We start from the raw sequence: 12,557 nt of genomic DNA on the forward strand, positions 1-12,557 counted from the left end.
TAAAGGTGGCACTGCTGGTGTAGGCACAATTTAGAAGAGTTTTCACTGATTCTAAGCTGCCTCAGTTGAACTAACACCGCTGAAGAAACCACCTTTTTTTTGAGGGTCTCATCTAGTGGCCAATAACATGAAATCACAGCCAGTTGCTGGGCATGGGGCAGCTCATCACATCATAGCTGAAAGGAAAAATAAATAACGAACAAGCTCCTCAGAGCAGAGGGGGTTTCTCTCTCTGTTAGGCCTGCACGAGCCTCAGGATGGAAGTCTGCTCTTGTTTGAGGCCTTTGGGTGCTTGTGTAGTATAAATATTTACTAACAACATAAAGAGTGAGAGCAGGAGAATAGTAATTTTTCTCAGTGGCTTAGGGTTAAGTACAGGGCAATGGCATCTTAAATCCAGATGTTCTCCTTTTGGGATTTGCCCATGAGGCATATTCTCATGAGATTTCTCTGGCGTTTTGATTTGGATAGTAGCAAACACTTTTAGCCCAATGATATCATGAGCAGATGACTCAAAATGCTCAAGGATTTTCTTTGTGAATTCCAGCAGTTTATTTTATGACTAATGCAGGGAAGAAAGTTTTGTAGATTTCATCTTCTCATCCTTCTGTGTTTCTATTTTCAGTTAGCTTTAAAGGATGCTGAACTTGGCCTGAAAGCAGAAGATTTATTTAAATTTATACATTATACATAAATAAAAATATAGCATGCACACGAGTGTGCGTAGGAGTTGTTCCCAAGGTACTGGCGTAACAACTCATCCTGATGAAGAAACAGAGATAATGCAGATGTTTGGGGCTGCCCCTTTGGGAGAGTGAGATAAAATAAATTCTCATTGCAATTGTAGCAGGGCACAATATTTAGTGCCATTTTATCACCTGTGCTTGAAAAGAATGGCTCAATAATTACAGTTCTCGCACCTTTGACCAGAACAGTAGGAGTGTCCAAATCCTTTGCTTTATATAAAATGCCCTGAATGCGGCAGAGGAGGACGGAAGCACACACGAAGATGCACACCATTTACCGGCCATGAGTGCATGAGCAAGGAACATATTTAAAGACCAAGCAAACCCAGAAACAGAGTGAATAAATACAGGAAATTCATTGGAGGTGAAACTGGGCTGACTTGGCCAATGCAGTTTCACAACATCATCAATTCAAGCCTTGCACAGGGGTGATTTTTTTCTCTCCATCCAATTCACTAAGGAGTTGCACGATACTTTGGTGGATTTTCTGCACAATTACAGATTATTGCCATGGTAACAGATGCATCACATGACAACTTTGTTACCTCAGAGACAAGAAACAGCTGCTTAAAGAAACAGGCATCCTCCAGGAATGGGGATATTTATTTTCTTTTTTTTCTTGTTGGCCTCATATTGTTTTAGGAGTCCTTGCTGATTTTCTCATGTATGCAGCTTCCATCATTTGGATAGTTAAAAACGTTTCAGTGCATCAACTAGAAGTTATTTTCTCCTACATCATATTTTTCCCTCATCCTAAGAAATGCAGCATATGTTTCGGAAAAAAAAGAAGAGTTCCTCTAATTTTGGGAGAAGCTAAATGGCTCTTTTCCTCCCTCATCAGCATCTCTCTCTAGTGCTGCCTTTTGCTTCTATTAAGTTAAAGAATATTGAAACACTGCTAATCACATTACTTAAGAGAAAAGCCTGGTCCCCTGAAGTCAATGCTACTTTGCCATCATTTTGAGGGGGGACAGAAGTTCTCAAGCCAAATTCTACAAAAAGAGACAAGTCCCTCCCTACTGCAGGTACCTCTGGCCACACATTAGTTCAATGGCTTGGGGAAAACCAACAGATGAGATACTCTTGTGTAACTGAGTCATTATTCTTTTAACTTGAGAGATGTCATTTATTGCTACCTCACATTTAGGGAATTTTAAATTAAGAAACGTCTTTTAAATAGCTTCCCAACTTAATTTATCTGGTTTGGATTTTTAATTCCAGCTGCCGATTTATTCTCATTTTTTATTGCATAAGGTGTAATAAAAAGTTCAGGGGTTTTTACCCCCGTTTTATAACCGGTTCTCCCACTAAATGTTATCTTGTGGTCACTATGGGGACCTCGATGGAGCCCACCTGCACAGTGCACCGGACTCGGTACCGATGGCACAAACCACTCACCCCATCCCAACACGCAGCCCTGGCCTTGCAGCGTCTCCAGCAGCTGCTCCTGGGCTGGTGCTCAGACAGCCAGACCACTTCAGCCCACAGTGAATGTCTGATTAATTACAGGCTTATAATTAACCTTCATGGCTGAAATTTTCCAAAGACCTTCATGGAATGAGCTGCGCAAATCCCATTGACCTGAATGGGAGTCTGGAAGCAAATCTCTTTAATCCCCCACTGGGAATCCCCCCGTGCTCCAGCAAATAAAACTTCTCCCTTTCCAGGTTTGGAGGTGTTTTCCCAGAGTCACAGGGCTGCTGAGGTCTCAGAGAGAGCTGGAAAACAAATCGTGTACAGAAGACACTCTGTGCCCCTCTGTGCTACCACGGTCGCTGCTCACGCTCTGGGTTTGTATGGTGGAGCGACTCCGGATTTACCCCAGCAAGATGGAGAACAAGACTCTGGCCCACAGTTTCCATGCAAATAGCTTCAGTAATGAGGACTAAGGAAGAGAAATACATCAGACTTGAGAGAAAAACAGATTTTTGTTTAGTTTTTAACCATTTTTTCAGTTTCTTTCAGGAGTCAGATTTCCAGCCCCCCAAAAATGTTAACTGGGAAACCACCTCTGCACAGGACATTTTTGTTAATGAGGCCACTGCCTTAATGTGGTTTTCTCCAGTTAAATATTTCTGGTAAATGAAATCCTGTTGTACAGCTTAATTTAGCACTGTTTTTTTTGTTGTTGTTGTCATTTTTATTTGACCGCATGGAGCTCAGTGACTTGTAACCCAGTCCCTCAGCCTATTTTTAAATTTCATGTGGACCTTTTTCATTAGTTTGTGTTTTGTTTCGTGGGGGTTCTTTTGTTGGAATTTTTATTTATTTTAGAAGCATGAGAATGGAAGGACCGAGCAATGTTGCTTTATCTTTGGGAGCTTTTGTTTCACATGTACACATGATCATAAGTGAAACGAGTTTGTTTGGTTCTCAGCCCAGGCTCTGATGGGGAGCAAATCCCGATATATTAGCAAAGGCTCCTAATCTTGTGGGAGTGCTACTGATGCCAGCAGCACAAGAAACCCTCAGTCAAGGCAGTGGGGATGAAATGTTGCAAGAAAGAGCACAGGGATCCCTTCAACACCTGTACTTCTGATCCTAGAGATCAAGCTGTGTTAAATGGGCTTTGAAAACTCAATGATATCTTACCTAGGTGCCACTTTGGGTATTTTCTAGATCATCCTACCTCCCTCCACTTGTTGAGCACAACAAACATTTTTGTTTCCACTTGGTGAAAAAGAAACAGGGAGCGTGGTGAAGGGAGAGAGGGATGCTCTTAGTCCCTCAGCAAAGTAAAAGCAGAAAATCAGCTGATGAAAATGCCCCAAACTTAAACAGGGCATTAGGCAGAATTAACAGACTAGACCTCCGAGCCATCAAAAATTCCCGGTTGAATAAAAGATTGATTTCAAAGACTCAAAGATACCTCAAGGCCAGCATTTCCAAAGAAGACAGGAGCTGATGGGAGCTGAAGCATTCTTCTTGTTCAGTGCATTTGAGTGAGCACTTTAAGTCTCCAAAGATTGAACTATAAAGAGAAATTAGTTTATTAATAATTCACAAGCTCCAAGAAGAAAAAATGTCAAAAGCATATGCTCACGAACAAAGCTGATTTTATTTTCCCTGTTTAGAATTGAGCAACATGTAGAAAAGTGGAGGGTGTCGAGCTCAAAAATTTAATTCAGGGCTTTTTCTGTTCCTTCCCTTTAACCCAAGCAAGCATATATTCTAACTTCCTCATGAGCGCTGAAAGTTCTTCAAATCCCAAATGGTTTATGTGAAACATTAAAAGCACACTATCATCTTCAGCTCTTTAATAGTTTAGGACATTTTCATGGCATAGTTATTATCCAATAGCTCTTAATTGCAGCGTGTACATTTCAAGACAACACATTCACAGACTGGAATAACAGAGATTGTAGACTCCCAACCCAGGAACGTGGTTAAGCACACGCTCATTGTTAAGCACATGAGGTATCTCACTGAATCTGGCACTGCCTCAGCCAGTTCACCAGGCAAATGAAATCTGTAATATTCATATAGTTAAAATCCAGCATGTTATTTCTCCTGCACTTAGGCACTGTGATTCTATGATCGTCCCTTATAATTTCAGTAATTACTTGATTAGAGTACACTAGACAAATACAGGAATTGAAGAACATGCTTATTAATATTCACTAGAAGACAAGACAGTAAGGAGGTTGTGAATATCAAGATAAAAGGTCTTCAATCGCCCAATGGAGAAATTACAATCATAGTAGGGTTATCTCCACTATTTTCATCCCCCTGTCTTCAGTGGAATATTGGTTCTCCTTGTAAAGGTCCTTGTTTCCCTCTGCTGGAGATCTGAATGCAAAAATTTTGAATTTAAAGAAAAAAAAAGTTTAGAAAATAAATGTGTTGACTCAGAATTTATTTTGAAGTTTCCATTTGTCATTGGAGAAAAGCAAATTTAAAAAATTTTAAAAACAAAACCTTTCCTTCAAAAATATTCATGGGGAATATTTACTTCCTTCACAAAGGCTTTCAAGGAACACGTCACATCTTCAGTTTTTGACCCTCACCTACTGACCTCAAAGTGCTTTAGCACATTTACATGTGGAAAAGGCCATAAGGTTCCTGCATCCTTCCACCAGTGCAGGTAAGTTTGTAAAATTAAAGACCACACATGGACCATAAAGACCATAGAGAAAACCCACATGAAATCAGGAGAATGCCTATTATCTTCTCTAGTATTTCCCAAGGTGATATGGAAGATACACAGAGCACATGTGCAGCTCCAAGCTCCTGGGGAAGACAATTGCACAGCTAAGGAAATCTCACTTTCCTTCTCTGAACTTCATCTCACTATTGCAGATTGGACCATTATAGAATATAATTAGTCTCAGTTTTACACACGATTAGGCCTGGAAAGTTTGATTCAAATAACACACTTGCAAATCAGGAGTGTAATCAAATTTAGGATGTGGCTGTTGGGGAATCTTCTCTAGTTAAAGCGCGGTAGGTGATGGTCGGTCTGCAAACATGGGTCCTGATCCCAACTGCCACCCCCTGCCCTGTCTGCAGGGCTCTACAGTCCTCACTTGCAGCATGGGTTGAGGGAAACACCCCCAGGCAGAAGGAACAGCAATTTGTGGCATCTAATCTCGGTGTCTGGGACATGGCACCTCTTCCTCATAAGACGAATAACGTTTGAAAATTTCAGAACCACCTTAGCTTTTAACAGTGTGTTTGCCAGCAGCCTGGACCTTCCAGGAGGGTGTCTGGGAGCAATATTAGCATGCGGGGGGGTTCTGCATTGCTGATTAACTGCCTGAACAAGACAGGTTGCTCCCAAATGTGCCCTCTAGCAGGGAAGGCTAGGGCTTTCTCCTGTGCTTTTTTCCAGAGGTACTTCATCCTGAAAAGGGCTAAGCAATCAGCTACTACAACTGCCCTTTTTTTTCGTAATCTCAGGAAAGAGAAGAGTCTCATACCATGACCCAACCTCAGCAAGAAAAAAACAGATTATGAGTTAGAATTACATTATTAATGTGTCAGTCCCACTTGTTTCTCAGTTTCCATTATACTGAATCACAGTATTACTGCTTTTGGAAGGAATCTGATGATAAAGAAAGCCACCTCCCAACAACCGATGGGAATGATGAAAGTAAAGAACAGGCCAACCATCATCATCCTAAAGCAAATCCACCAACCCCAGGGCCCTGAGGCAGCTGTGATTCCCACGGGACTCTGCTCTGACTCAGAACACAGGCTGCAGCTGATGCTCATCCCCCCGGATCACACTCACAGCCAGCAAACTGTTGCTGTCTGAATATAATACTTTTAACCATGTGAATTTTTTCCTGCAAAGATAATTATTTATTTCACCTCTGAATGAACCAAAGTGGAACTTGTTCCAAAGAAGCACTAGAAGAATGTAAAAAGCTTAGATAAACTCTTTACGAGATGCCTTTCCTTTTTTCCCTTCTCTTTGCGAGGAATGCGTGGCCGGGAGACAGAGATCGTTGTCCTTTCTGCAGGTTCATCACGAGACAGAGTTCATGGTGCACAAAGAGTGAAACAAAGCAGGTTTAGTTGATCTTGGCTGCTCATAGTTGTTTCCTAATATTCTGCATCACTCAAGCAAAGTATTAGGCTTTTGTTGCTGTGATAGGTGAACTGCAAAAGATGGAGGTTCAAATTCTAGAGTTACTATTTCATCGTCTCCCAGGCCAATTTCCTCTTGGCTCCAGCTGGAGTCCTTGAAATCCAGGGAAGTTTTGCCTGACTATGGAGTGAGTAACGATTCCAGGAATCAACATTTGGACGTAATACCAAATTGAATATCTTTCCCAAATTAACTTTCCTCCTAAGGTCATCTCTGCAACACTCAAGCACACAATGTGTTATTTTCAAAATGAGCCAGTCTCTATCTGTTTATCATAAGGCTGATATAGGAATTACTGCTCATTTATCCACAAGGCACACATGATTTGAGGCTATTAGGTGGTGCTCATCCATACCTCCACTGGACAGATGTGTTCCTTGGGAGCGGTTGTCCAGGGTTTGGCAGTAATAACCCAGTGCGGGCAGCAAAATCAATCCCAACAAGTTTCAGAGGGACCCTTCCAAGGCTCCCTGCTATGTGACAGAGGGCTGCTAATGAGAGGGAGAGATAATATTCATTGCATGAGTGACGGGTGAAAGGGAAGATTAACGTTAGCATACACCTGCTCTTTGGTGCCCCAATTAAGACCTCCTACTGTGAGCAGTAACATAAGATGCAAATCAGCCGATGCACTTCCCCCTCCTCCAGAAAGGCTATGGCAGGATTTGGAATAAACTACAATAAAGAAAAAAAAAAAATGCAAAAGCTTGGATGTCCTCCTTGCTCTGTGAATCATTCGCTTGCTTACTGATTTTCCCCTTTTCCTGCCTTTTCTTTGCCACTCCCCAACTCTTCCTTCTCATGTAGGAAGGGATTATGACCTGTTTCATCAAGGCAATGCCAGCCCTGGGGACAATCCTGGGGACAGACTGGAAAGCCGTGACTTGAATTGACAAGATTTATCCCTGATTTAAATTCATTTGAACCAACCTTGCTCAAGCCACTGGCAATAGACAGAGGAAATGGGTAGAAATATGACAGAAGGAAATATGTGGAATGGAGAAGGAGGGGAGCCGTTCATCAGCTCATCCTGCATTGGGTCTAGGGAACTGCTTCTGAGGCAATATGTTAATGCAACATTGGCAATCTGTGCTGGAATATTGCAAATCCATGAGTAGCTCTTGTGAGTGCTTTTCCAATATGTCCATACTATGCCTTTTGGTCTCCTCCTACTGTCCAATATTAACCAAATATTGCTTATCTGATGGAATTCCAGCTGCCAAGGTATTGCAGACTCCTGCTCGAAAGTAATTGTCCTTTCAGCTTTCCTGTAGCTGTTGTGTGAGGAGAGCAGCCCAGAAAATGCAAATCTATTCCAAGGATATAAAAAAAAATAAAATTATATAAAATAAAATTTAAAAAGACAAATTTGCACCCTTTGCTCCATGAAAAAAAGGTTTGAAAATGTCTTTTTTTTTTTTAATAGATTAATCTAGACAATAAAATTCTGGGTAGGTAGACAAGGCCTCCAGGACCCCTATCTCCCTTTGTCCCACCCAGCCCAATGGGCAGAGGTGACCACGCTGTGTGGCAGGCAGACAGCCAGGGCACTTAGCCTTTCCTTCCTCCTCCCAGCTCTGCTGGCTCTTGGAAAACATGCAGCAATCTGTTTTTCTCCCTCCAGGCAGAAAATAAAATTGGCAAAACTCTTCCCAGCAGGAAGCCAGGAAGCTCTGTATAAATTTTCCCAAGGGAATGGGGCAACTGAGCAAAGTCAGAATTTTCCTGCAGAAAATTTTGATTTGCGTAAAGACAAATTTTTATTAGAACACTTTCTTGATAGGAAACATCTAGAAGACCCATTCCAGAGCTTTATTGCCAGAGAAGTGAACTCGTGCATTTCACAACCTCAAACCTCTTGTCCTTCAGCAAACTGTCAGCTTTTGACCACGCAATTAAAAATACCTCAAATCCTTTAGTTTGTTGGCCTGTTGCACTTTCTATCTGGGGTGACTTAGCCCAAATCATCTGAAACAATTGCACACACTCAGCATCCTTAGAGCTCTAGAAGCACTGATGTATAGGAAGGGACTAAAATTAATTGGATACTCTCTAGTTCATCTATCTATTCTTGTAATCTTTTGAAAATATCCATAGACAGGACCTAAGTGGAAAGCAATAGCTTGATGGTTCAGTTTCTCAAATTCCTACTTATACTGAAATTAGAGCTAAGAAATCCTCCTTCTGCCAGTGGTGTTGTGAGAATAAATTCTTCAGTGGCACTAAAAGGCTGTCAGGTATTAACGCTGAGTGCTTGCAAGGGTACACAGAAAGATGGATCACATGTGTCCTTAGCCCTCAGAAACCATTAAGTCCCCTTGCTCTGCAAACCTATTTGCTCTACTCTCCAAAGTTGTTTGCATCCAGTTACCTTCTCTACAAATTCTGGGGGTTGGGATTGGCAAATTTAATGAAAGCATCAAAAAGATGTTTTGGAGAAAATCTACCATCCTTTTCTGCCCCCTCTCACCTCACCTGATGTTCCCACTCAACTATAGCTGCTCCATGGCTTGGCTCTGTCAAAAAAAGCCAAATTAACCCCAACAGTTTTCTTAGTGGGTTTTCCTAAATCAGACCATTCTGAGAGCATTGAATGACAAGGAGCTGGGGCACAGTGGCCTCAGCCAGCCTGGTCCACTCCTTTACACTGTCACTCTACTCTGGAGAATTATGGACTCCTATGAAGATGTACTGGTGGAAAGGGGAGTGTGTGATGTGTATCTTGGAATGAAATTGGGGTGGACAGGAAATTTGTGCATAGTTACCAAGCAGAGGCATGCAAACAAAAACAACAACAACAAAAAGAATCTGCATTTATGTAATAAAGTATGTTAATTTGCTCAGAGTAATTTTCCATAGATTTTATTGATTGACTTCAGGCTTTGAGGGTTTAACCACCATGTCAGTTTGCCCACTTTAATCTAGCATGTGGATGACTTATAACAACAAGCTGATTTTATCACTTGAAACCCTTCCTAATTAATGATAGACAAAAGAGCTCTGGAGAAAACCCTCTGGGTGAGCACTTACCCTTCCCTTCTCTTTCATCCTGGAAAAGCTCTTAAAACTTGTGAACTTCAGTAAACCATTTGAAAAACTGTTAAATACATAGGTATAGCATCAGCAACAACTGTGCAAAGCTAATATGTCTCCCTGAACTGGAATTATTGCAATAAGGCTTATTCCAGATTTAGAACAAGGATAAATATCACTATGAAACACCTTCATCAGTGTCTTCAGCCTCTTCATTTTCTACCGCTGTGATTCAGCTACTACAGTGTACACATGCTAGGGAGGAAGTCAAATCTCTACAAAAGGAAAGAAGAGGGATCAGACCTCGCTGGGATCAAACAGGGATCCGATCGTTCTGCCACTAGCTTAGTTTATAGTGCTGGGCAATATATCAGACACCTCCCTATTTCATTTGTCCATCTGTAAACTGTTAAAACAATTCTCACCCCAGCATCCAGGAGAAATCAATCACCAAGACTGAACTGAACCAAATAGCAGTTAAGTTCTTGGATGGAAGACATAATAGAAACACAAATATTTTTACTTGAAGTGTTATACTGCCCTCAGTGCAGACTCTACTGGTGGTGATGTTAAACAACGCACATTCTCCTCTCCTCCAGGGCAGGCTGCTTCCAAACTTTTTTTCAGAGGATTATATAGCAATAACATTTTCTTTATCCCGAGCCCCTTGCAAGGTTGCAAACAGTAATAGGCATTGCAAAACCCCCAAGTTTTTCATTCTGGGAGACAGCCCTGATTACTCTCTAGCAGCTGCCTTGCAAGCACATCTCAAGGCGGCTTTGTGGTGATCCACCTTAGAGAGATCCTTGCAATTAACTGACCTTGTCTGGCCCCTTTACTCGCATACAGCAGCAGCATTGCCAGTTCTAAACACTTGACATCATGAAGTCAGGCCTCTAAAGCAGTCATGACAATGCTTCACAGATAATTTTGAGGTCTTTAAAGGAGGAATACACTTACATTATCCTCATGCTTGACCTCTGGTTTTGGTCACACTATAAACCCTCCCCCTGAAATCACTTGAACTTGAGTTTTCCTTTGGTTTTCTGAATGAGAGCAGAACCTCTTGCATAATCCCATAACTCCAGCAGCTGCGGCTTTGGTAAAAAAAAGATATCTTGAAGTACGGCATAGCATAAGTTCATTCTAAAAGTGAGAAACAACACCAAGCTCAACAGAAAGCAAGTACAAATCACCCCATTTGTTCGATATGGAGAAAGCCATGAAACACGTCTGTCCAGACCAGCTCTTGAGGATGTATTTCTCCAGCAATTCCATCACACCCTTCCAGTGACTGCCCAAAGAGCCACACTGTGGCAACCAGCACAGCGGCTGAGCCACATCATTCAGCACAACAGCAGGTGAATCTACAGAGGCTTCTTTAGCAAAGTTTGAGCACAGATAAAAAGATTTCTGCAATTCCAGGAATTCTCTTTCTCTATTACTTTTTTTGGAGCAAGCTTCCACTTTATATTGAAAACAAACTAAAATATTCCAGAGCTTACTTTCAAAAATAATCCAGAGAGACTAGTTTAGGCTGCAGCTAGAATCTGAGCTGCAGGCTGCAATAATGATGGCACTGCCTGGTTTTCCATCAATGCTCTCCAAGGCCTAGAGGCCAAACAGGCTGGGAAACTGAAGTCCTGCCAGAAGTCACCCCACCACCCAGCACCCCCACTTCTCCTGGCTCCCCGTGCAGTGCCTGTTCACTCAGCTGCACCGTCTTTCCAGACTTAAACCCAAAGGCTCCATATCTGTCTGTACTAAAGGAGGTTTCCCTGTCCACCTTCAGCTACACAACTTGCACGAATCCAGCAAAACAGTTATTGTGTGGCCCAAGCACAAAGCAAAGCAGCAATGTATGTGATAGCTTCCAATGACTCACCAGGCACTTCTGTTCAGAAATTTTCTTCCAAACCCTTGGGTCTGGCCAATCTTCAATGGTGGTCTTGGCATGCAGAAATGACAGCATGTCATCTATGTGTGAGCTCCGTGCCCTCCTCAGATTTGCACGTGCCAAAGTCGCTTGCGGAGCTCCCATTGGTCGTGACGATGCTTTCAATTTAGCAAATGCTTATGTGACTCTTGGTTGGAAAAGGATGGAAAGAAGTCCAAGCACATCACTCTAAATAGATCTGTGGGTAACACTTTAACTACACATTGAACTTCGATTTAGTAGCATCGTTATTGCATGTAATGTTTATTTTATTAGGTTTATTTTATTAGTGTGCCCACAGCAGAATGTAAGCCTTGTCTTTGTCAACTCAAAAAGCACCCCACAAGAGACTCTGAGTAGAAAAACATGGGGCACTTCATTTTTTCCTTTGGAAAAGCCAAGCAGATGCTGATGAGTGGATAGTCACAATAAGTGTGTGTTTTGCATACAGTGCTAAGCTCCGAGCTTAGCTAAGTTAACTTGGTGGGAAGTTGGGTTTAATTTGATCCTGTCTCTGAGTGTTCACAAAATGATGCGATTCAGCTTTAACCAGATGAGTAGTATCATCAAAATACATTATTTAAATCCCACCCCCTCAGCCATGTAGCCAAATTGGAAGAAGTGTCACTTAAGTATCTCCTTCCAGGCCAGGAAAAGATCAGTCACACTTTAAATTAAGTGTCTCAAGTAAGGATTTAATTTAGACCTAATAAGACAGCGATTGTACATTAAATACCATTGGGTTATTAAAACCATATTCATTGAGGTTTTACAGCTATGTCAGGACAATATGCCATAAATGGAAAAACTGCTAACAAGGCACAGTTATTGATTCTGACAACATGTGCTAGATAGGATGCATTTGTATGTTCAATAAAAAGAAGATATACGTAGAAGAAACGCCCACAAGAATGTTTTCCAGAGTCTCCATGGAGCCCTCCACCAAAGATCCAGAGCACTCAGACAGGAGAGTGAAGTTATCCTCACCGCCTCCTTAAGAATGAGATCTATTTGTCCTGTTGTTGGAGAAACAGACACAGAGAGGTCTTCAAAAGCACTTCTTTAGGCTTTGCTGAAGTTTTGGGGAAGGGCAGAGATTTAAAACTAACCCTGTGCTTCTCTTCTGGTGCTTTAGCCACAGGACAAACCTGGTAGAGAAAAGACAGGGTGGGTCTGAAGAAGGAGGCTGCTGATCCCATCCGCCAAGGACATAATTGTGCCCAGACATGACAGAGGACATTCCATGGGG

At 41.8% G+C, this 12,557-nt stretch overlaps 1 long non-coding RNA gene across 1 annotated transcript in view; it reads right to left on the minus strand.

Moving 5' to 3' along the window:
* LOC110359432 (uncharacterized) overlaps positions 1-12,557 on the minus strand; it is a 306,576-nt gene that overhangs the window by 110,257 nt on the left and 183,762 nt on the right. Inside the window, exon 7 of the long non-coding RNA XR_002414620.2 lies at positions 3,616-3,717. This is a non-coding gene — a long non-coding RNA (uncharacterized LOC110359432). The remainder of the gene's footprint in view (positions 1-3,615; positions 3,718-12,557) is intronic.

The sequence above is a fragment of the Columba livia genome, chromosome 14 (genome assembly GCF_036013475.1).
Source record: "Columba livia isolate bColLiv1 breed racing homer chromosome 14, bColLiv1.pat.W.v2, whole genome shotgun sequence".
Taxonomy (NCBI): Eukaryota; Metazoa; Chordata; class Aves; order Columbiformes; family Columbidae; genus Columba; species Columba livia.